Raw genomic sequence first — 9,017 nt, 5'->3', positions numbered from 1 at the left:
TTATTTTTTATATATGCAACATTTAAAGTACATGTATTCTCAACTACGGTACACATCATTAGATTTACACGACAAATTCTACTTTTCTGCTGCTCTGAAAATCTTGTCTCTGATTTTTCAATTTTAGAGTTTTTGTTGGTCAGGCATGTACCAGTAATGACCTACATTGACATACGCAAGTAACACTGATAATTAGTTACTGTAATGAGAATTATGCTGAGTTGAGTTTTTTTGGCAAGGTACAGGATAAAGCTTGATAAGTTCTAAAACATATTGTTATACAGCATAAGATTTGAGGATGCCATCACATAATATGATAAACATGTTCCTATTATATTTGAACTTTGACATCTCAAACACTGATATCTTGAAGACAGTGGGTACAAGTATGTTGAAGTAGGTTGGAATTCAGCTTTCACTTGCCTGGTTTCAAACCTAAAATATGGCATCCCTTCTCAACCTGCAATGGTAAATAATTCCTGCATTTTCCAATATACACTGATTTCAAGCTAATTAAATGTGTATGTAATCCTTTAGAAAGTTGTTTTCTTTATTCTAGTATAATAATTCTTCTGTTACTGGGCAGGTATTAAATTTTGTTTGAAAAAAAAAGAAATAAGCAAGGTTTAAATTTACATATAAAACTGAAATATTTTTTAACAATTTAAGGACAGATGATACAAACTTTTGTCAAAGAATTTGAAAATAACAACTGGGGTCATGTTTAAATCAGTAAACTTAATAACTTTATTCAAATACTTTTTAATTTTTAATTCATATTTGCATAAAAATGGAATTTGAAGTGAAAAATATTTGTATAGATTAATAAGGATAGTTTCAAGAGGGCAGACTTTTGAACATCACAGAAGGTTTACAATTTCTTAATATTCTAGAAATTTATTAATAGCATTAATTTGCAATTAAATTATGCCAAAAAATATATACCAATCCAGGCATCCATTTTTTGTTTGTATCATCTGTCCTTAAATTACTTTCATATTTTAAGAATGGTTACCTTGAAAAGAACAAAATCTAGGCTGTCCACTTTCTTGCAGAGTGCACTTGAACTTAGGTCATGGCCTATTTGGTCCTGTTTTGGTTTACTGGTCTTACTTTTTCTTTATTCATCTTATATGGTAAATCCTTTGATGAAAAAATGATGAAAATAATTATTTTCCTTGGAACATGATCAAAAGGAAAATTCATTTCATTTATACACAGACATGTTCATGTGTGTGATCATCTTACCAGTAGTGAACATTTGCCTGAGTATCAAATAATTTGTTTAGAATATTATAAAACATGGTCAGTGTGTATAAAACAAATATCATTATAAATCAGAGGTGAATATTCTACATGTACATGTATATAGTTTTATTATACCCTCCACTTGAAAAGTGGTAGGGTATACTGTAATCGGTATGTCCGTCTAGCTGTACGTCCATCTGTCTGTACGTCCGTCTGTCTGTTACGCTTTAGGGTACCCATCGCTTATTATCCGCACCTCCTCTTATACAACTGCAATGAGTGAAATTTAATGAACCTTTCACAGAATCTTTATTACATATTGCCATTGTGCACCTCCTATTTTACTTTTTGATTCGACACATATTTTGGGTTTCCCGGCCACAGTAAAACATGGATTTTTTCATCAGTTATAACCATATGGGAGGCAGGGGGTATCATTTAGTGAGCTCATTTTTCACAGTACCTCTAGTTAAATTTTGTTTTAACACTAATACAATCATATGTACAAGTGTACATATATATTTTTTACTGTTTGCTATTTGAAAAGATTATCATTATTCACACAAAATTGAACTATAGATTATACAGTACCGGTACTTCACAGACAAATGAAGGAGTCTATATAAACAAAAATAACTCAATATTTCCAGTGCATTCTTAACCTTGATCTATTTTGTCAATACATATAGTACAGTTTTGGACATATATAATAAATTTAAAGTTTAAAAGATAGAAGCTATTAAATAAAACAATGACATCAAAACAAACATGCTGTTTTCCTATTTTCTGCTTATGAACATCACATGACCATATTTTGCTGATATATAGAATACTATTTAAAAAAACTTAGCTACTTTATGCTTGTGCTCACACATTATAAACGTTTGATGCACTTCTTTTCATAGAAACAAACTTGCTCTAGTTAAATATTTTAATCTCGTCTCTTTAAAATGGCTTTTTATCATTGACTTATGGATATTATTGTAATTTTTATGTTCCTGTCTAAGCACATTTTATGGACTCTCTTTATTTTGTAATACTATTTCATGATTTGTGGCTATTTATCTTCATTTAATAATGTACATAATTGTGCCTACTTTCATGATTTTAGGGGTTAATTTTTAAATAATTTTTATAACTGTTTTCATCACTTTTATAACTATACGTCTATTGTTAGATTCTTAATCATGTTCTAATTATCGTAAATTTTTATCTTTATTTTTAATGTTTAAGCGCTTTAGAGTAATTTTAATTATATTTAGCGCTATACAAATTTTATAATAATAATAATAATAAATAATAATAACAACACAATTCTGTAAAATATGTGCCTAATGCCAATAAAGAATTGAAATAATAGGATAAACAATGAATGAAAACTGACAGAAGTGGAAATTTATATTATAGAGATAAATCATGTTCACTTAAAAGTCTCTCTCAGCACATCGTAAAAAGTAAACCTACTGAATGGCACAGATTTTATACAATCTCTATTTCGGGGGAGGGGGGAGTTCAGCTGTATCAGCAAGTGATGTTTATATGCTTCAAATTCATTTTTATTAATAAAAATAATTAATTCATTGGTCAGAAAGTCAAACTGTCAAAAGGTATAGTTCGCTTGATTTGATAAGGACCACTGACCACTACCGTGGTATAACAACTGTGTATTGTAAGGCAAATAAAATTAAGAAAATATGCATTTGTTAATCTTGATATTTTTGCAATGCTCAGTATATACATAAATTTACCTTCTGTCTTCATTGTTTAGGATGTCTAGCCTTCTTTTCTTCTTCCAGACTTTAAAACTTTGACGAGTTCTTTCGCCAGAAAATGTTCATTGCTGTTTACTAAATACACATTGTACCTCCAAACGTTAGAGAGTAGTTCAAGGGAAGTAATTAGGAAGCAAAAGATGCTTCAAAATGTAGAAAAAAGTAATCTTTACCTTTGAATTCCTTTTCCATCTTTGAGTCTCCCACCAATATTTTAAAATTTTTGATATAATCAAATATCAGCCTTTCATAATTAATTACTACTAAATTTGTAATCAGTGTGCCTTTTTTGTTTTAAGCCTCCAAAAACTCCACTAAACCAATCACATATCTGATATGTTATAATATGTAAAATAGCCATTTACTGTTGAGAGATTAAATTAAAACTACAGATATAATTACTTTAATCTGTAGTATTAAATTTAAATAATGAAAACATATTAGGTTATCCCTTTTCATTTCTGGACATAGTTTTTCTTGATAAGTACACGTTTTTCAAAATTAACGAAATTGAGAATTTTGCACCCCGTTTCTATGGCAACCAAGGGTCTATTTCATAAACCCACTTTAGATTTTACAATTAATGACATAGCTGTTTAAAATTATTATAAAAAAATCAAAATGTTTTTCTATGCGTGGCCAACCAATTTTGATAATTACAGAGAATTGATATTAACACTTATAATGCTCATAGAATGCTCATAGAATAGTGTGCATCGTTTTAATTTTTGGCATATTTACTTATTCATGATCTGAATTTAAAAATATTATCATACCACGTTTGTCATTGCGGACTACGTAAGAAAATTAAAGCATTTGTGCACGAACTTTTCGGACAACCCTCGTATATACGCTGGTTAACACATGTACGAGGGGTTAACAAAAAGTTCGTGGACTAGCGCCATAAAATTAAAACTGTTCAAGGTACATCAATGAAACTTGAAATATCTATTAAGCATCATCTTTTCTATCGAGAGAATAAACCACAAATCATGAATTTTATTTTTTTAATAAATAAGTAATGTTTTTGTATGCAATGGTATGTCCAAGCGGCGCAACCTCGAAAACGACATTTTTTCGACGTACGTTTAACTGAGAAAAACTCATTTGATATGATTATTTGACATCCAAAAATCCCGTTAATTCAGGTATGTTTCGGGACACAATTGTTCTATAAAATATGGAATTTTCACTTCATTCTGGAAGTTCTTTGAAATTTTATCGTAAATTATACACGGAATGTCTAAACAAATGAGGCCTTGAAAATGACGTCAAAAGGGGGGAGGGGTTTCCGTTTCCAACATTATATCAAGTTTTGCCCCTGAAAAAAATAGTATAGACCTAAAATATGTTGAAACTGGCTACAGAGAAATAATATGCACCCAGAGTACTTGTCTTTTTATGTCAAAATAGATTCAGAGAGTAAAGGGATACACAGTTAATGTCAATTTGCAGTCAAGGTGTGAAAAATCAATCCCGTCTAAAAATGACGTTGATCATATGATGTAGATATTGAACTCCCCAGAGCAAAATATGCCGGCACAATCAAGCGCGGATCCCTCCCAATATATTATTCCATCTGGAATATTATATTCATTGAAGGCCACTGTTAATGACATTGTAAAGTCATAAAAACAGTCCTTACTCAGCTCCAGGGAATCTCATCAAAAAAGTGTATGAGGTAGAAGAAGATGACATTGCAAAAACAATGACGTTATCGGACGTCATGAAAATAAACGACGACAGCGCCGGATGATCATATAATGTCGTTTTCATTTTATAATAATTTGGCAAATAATGAACGTATCAGGCTAAAATTTTCAACATTTCTCTATTTTGTGTTGTTTTATGTTCCATATAAATTTTGAAAGCACAGACTACATACTACTAATTTTATAGCCTCAGTCCACGAACTTTTTGATAACCCCTCGTATGTTTTAAACTTGGCGCGGACTTCAGCTCAAACTAAAGAATGTCAAGCTTCAAAAAAATTGTGGTTACATAAAACAAGTAAAGAAGTTTGAAGTTGAGCTCCTTCTCAAAATGTTGAATATAAAATTGCAAATAAGACACACATGTGATGGTGAAAGATGGAGTGAGCTTTGTAAAAAGAAAGCATTAATACTTACTAGCATAGACACTTTTACTAGGAACATAAGCGATGGGGCCAATGTCGGGTAAGGGAAGATAAAATAAGAAGTTAAAATATCATATAAAATAAACTTAAAAGGGGCAGTGGAGCCCCCTCTTTTAATTTTATTTGTATTATAAAATAAAAAACAGAAAACAAATATATTTTGGTGGAAATACAAATGTATGGAAATAACGAACAGTATTCAGATTCACAAGTCCAATAAACAATACAAAGTAGGAGCAGAGCAAACGCGGACCTCAGAAATATCAGAGGTGGGATCAGGTGCCATGGAGGAGTGTGTATCCCCTGCCTACCGGTCACACCCGCCGTGTGCTCCTTGTCATGATCAGGAAATAACAGAAAAATCCGTTGTCAATTCAGTGCATGTGTAAACAAAGAAATAAGAATTAGTAAGAAAAATGTAAGTGAGCATTTGTCTCAATGATTCAATGATTAATTGTATTTGCTGACAAGGTCATTGTATAGACAAACATTTTTTTTTCGAAATGATGATTTTAAAAGAGGCGGCTGATTTTCTTGTCCCATCAAATTGTTTGTTAATAATTTACCTCGTTATACCCCCCGCTTGAAAAGTGGGAGGGTATATAGTAATCGGTATTTCCGACCGTTCGTCCGTCTGTTACGCTTTGGGGTACCCATCTCTTATCCGCAACTCGTCTCATACCAATGAAGGAAATTTAATGAAACTTTCACAGAATCTTCATTACATATTGCCATTGTGCACTTCCTATTTTACTTTTTGATCTGACATATATTTTGGATTTTCCAGAGCAAAACATGGACACTGCCATTATATTCATGTGGGAGGCGGGGGTATCATTTAGTGAGCTCATTGCTCACAGTACCTCTAGTTTTAGAAATTGGACATACGTAGAACATGTTCTTGTGTATCGAATCAACTGAGAGATATGAATTCCGTATGTACGTGATAAAAGTATATTGCTGCATAAATAATGGAAGTTGAGGATTGAAAGTTATCAAGTTTATCACATAACTTGGTTGTTAGATTTAAAATGCCATTAATCTTTTTCAAGTAAAACATCCATTGGCAATATGAACCAGATGTGTCAGATGTGTGGCGCCTTTTAACTCAAGCTCACCGAGATATATCGTATCGACTAAGAATGGAAAAACCAAATTTAATGCACTTTAAATAATTTTTTTAAAGTGCGTTATTTTTTAAAGCGCGTTGTAACATACCATTTAACAGTCTCTGATTAAAGAGAGTGTAACTTCGTAGTAGAGAACTAATATTTGGACACAAGGATTGAGTTTTTATGCCCTTCGTACAGTATAGATTTGAATCATATTAAAAGATCAAAGATCAGATATTATTGCACGTTGTATTTTTTTATTATCATTATTATTTGGGGGAAGGGGGGGGGGGGCTTTTTCATCCCACAATATAAAAAACCGATTAATTCAATTTTTGTAACTGACATTTATTCATTTTTTTTTTACAATCATAATTTAAATTTGACATAATTGTACATTTTTAGAGATCTTGAGTGTAACATTTTGCAATTCTCGATATCTGTGTGTTCTATGCCTACATAACATTGCACTTAAATATACTGGTAACAATATATTTTACTGATTTATAGAACACAAGGGATGCTTTTACAAGCAGCCTAACACATTCCCAGCATTATATGTATATATACTTAACGATGATTTTTTTCCTAAATATTACACATTCTGAAGGTTATTGCATTGAAATATTTCACCCTTTTTACAGGGGTACGATTAGACTATATTTCAACGTATGTGGGCAAAAATGTTTGTTTCAATTTCTGTCATGCTACGCATGATTCTGTATGTTAGAAAAAAAATATCAAACTTCAAAAATCTGAATTTAAGGAAGACTTTGAGCCATCTGTTTCGTACTAGATTATTTTTTTTATAAAATTTGCGATGAAAAGCCATCGATAATACTCGAGTATATATTGTTTGATATATAAGCTACTCAAATTGACATTCTTGAAAAGATTCTTGTTAAAAAAAATACATATTATAAAAAATTTAGTATCTATACTAAAATGCTTTTAATATTTGGTTGATTTTAAAATATAAAAACACAGGTAATTCATTACAATGCAAAAAAGCAAGTAGCATACGAGGGTTGGTCGGAACGTTCGTGGACATCTGACATATCTTTTTTATTAAAGGTCACATTTATCTAAATTTGGTAGAAATATTTTACCAATAAATTCAAATGTATTTAATAGAAAAAATTATTAAGTATCATGATTTCTTTTATACATATCCAGAATTAAAAACTACAAAAATTTGATCGCGGCGCAGGTCAAAATTTAGTAATTTATATTAATGCACTAAATTATCATGATAATGTTTCTATTTACATTCTCTGTAAAATGGAGAAAGAGAAAAAACTTTTAAATTGAGAAGCCTTACATTGATTCATAATCCAAGTTATGGCTTACTGTTTTGCTTTGCTGAAACGAAAGAGAGGTAGTCCTATTTGAAAACGACATAAACGATAACATAGTATAGAACGTCACAGAGCAGCAGATAACAGTGTAATTTGTGTTATACTTGGGGAAAATCCTGCATAAACTCTTAAAATGTTAAAGGAATAAAAAAAATATTATGATTAGGCCTAGGTCGTGCTTGTGTCTGTAAATGGTACAGGCGGTATTTGAGTGACAGAGACTCTTTATCGGACGAAGACAATCTGTGACGAATCGGTTTAGCTGGTAGAATCTAAAAAAAACTTTAAACAGTTTGAACGTCATTGAAAGACAAAGGTGTTTCGGAGTTGCTGATCCCGTGAAAGCATAGCTGAGTGGTAAAAGAAATTAAAACGTTGACAAAGGAAATTATACAACGAGAACAACTGTTAGAAAAATTTCTATTAAATCTAATGGAACTAAACTTCACAAATCGAAAAAAAAAATTATTTGTACACATGCTATTGAACTTTTTTAAAATTATTTGATAGTATTATGACGGAGATTGACTTCGCCCACAAACTTTTCGAACAATCCTCGTAAATTAGAGTTCCTTACAACATATTGGAGGGTTTTTTATTAAAAAAAAAAAAAAAAAAAAAAAAAAAGACTTACTGTTATTGCAGATATCTCAGGATGACACAGATCTCTTTTCTTAAAGCAACACCGTTAAGAAATGTAAGAAAAAAGACGGTGTCGCATTATATAGGTAGAGAATGATTAATTCCGTTTGAATAACTGTAAATTACTTCAGCCAGAGTCTTTCGCCATTGGTTCTTTTGTATTACGTATTTGAATTCTAGAAGTTGGTTGCTACAAACATTTTTTTCTGCGTTGGTTACCATTATTTTTTTTATTTTGAAATGTGGCTTTCTAGCAAAAGGATGAGGTGACATAAGGCCCCCGGTAAATTGACAAAAAAATTAAATGTCTAAATTTTACTCTAATGTTTGCATGCAACTGATACGTGTACCCTTATTGAATACTACTTTTAACAAAATACATGTGTGATTTGAAAGATATAGATCTTTCATTTTGGTAGGGGTATCATGTTAACATCCATTTCCCATTGCATTTTGACTCCGCTCGACACTTTGAAGCCCTTAAAATATACGAGCGCAAGTAGGTACATTTTTCTGCTTTGGCTGGTCACTGTATTTTATTGAATCTACATGTACATATACGTGAAAAAAATTGTAATAATTGCGTTTACATGCTTTTCTTAAATGTAAAATCTAACTGGCCTTTCCCATTATGAACAGATTGACGAAACAAGATTTTCTGACTATGAATAAATTCTTATGCTAATAGAGGCACTGGCAAAATTTTCTAGCTTACCATTCAGCTAAATGAAATGCGTTACGAGTGCGT

At 31.2% G+C, this 9,017-nt stretch overlaps 1 long non-coding RNA gene across 1 annotated transcript; it reads right to left on the bottom strand.

Annotated features, from left to right (window-relative positions):
- Positions 1 to 235: 235 nt before the first annotated feature.
- On the bottom strand, positions 236 to 3,045 carry LOC134276963 (uncharacterized). The gene is made up of 3 exons (XR_009994148.1): positions 2,997 to 3,045; positions 1,016 to 1,143; positions 236 to 460 (listed from the first exon to the last, which is right to left on the bottom strand). It is a non-coding gene; the product is annotated as an uncharacterized LOC134276963 (long non-coding RNA).
- Positions 3,046 to 9,017: the final 5,972 nt, after the last annotated feature.

The sequence above is a fragment of the Saccostrea cucullata genome, unplaced genomic scaffold (assembly GCF_032062105.1).
Source record: "Saccostrea cucullata isolate Sc308-1 unplaced genomic scaffold, CSIRO_AGI_Scuc_v1 ctg1316, whole genome shotgun sequence".
Classification (NCBI taxonomy): domain Eukaryota; kingdom Metazoa; phylum Mollusca; class Bivalvia; order Ostreida; family Ostreidae; genus Saccostrea; species Saccostrea cuccullata.
The sequence above is the reverse complement of the archived record's forward strand: the minus strand, read 5'-3'. Positions and strand labels throughout refer to the sequence as shown.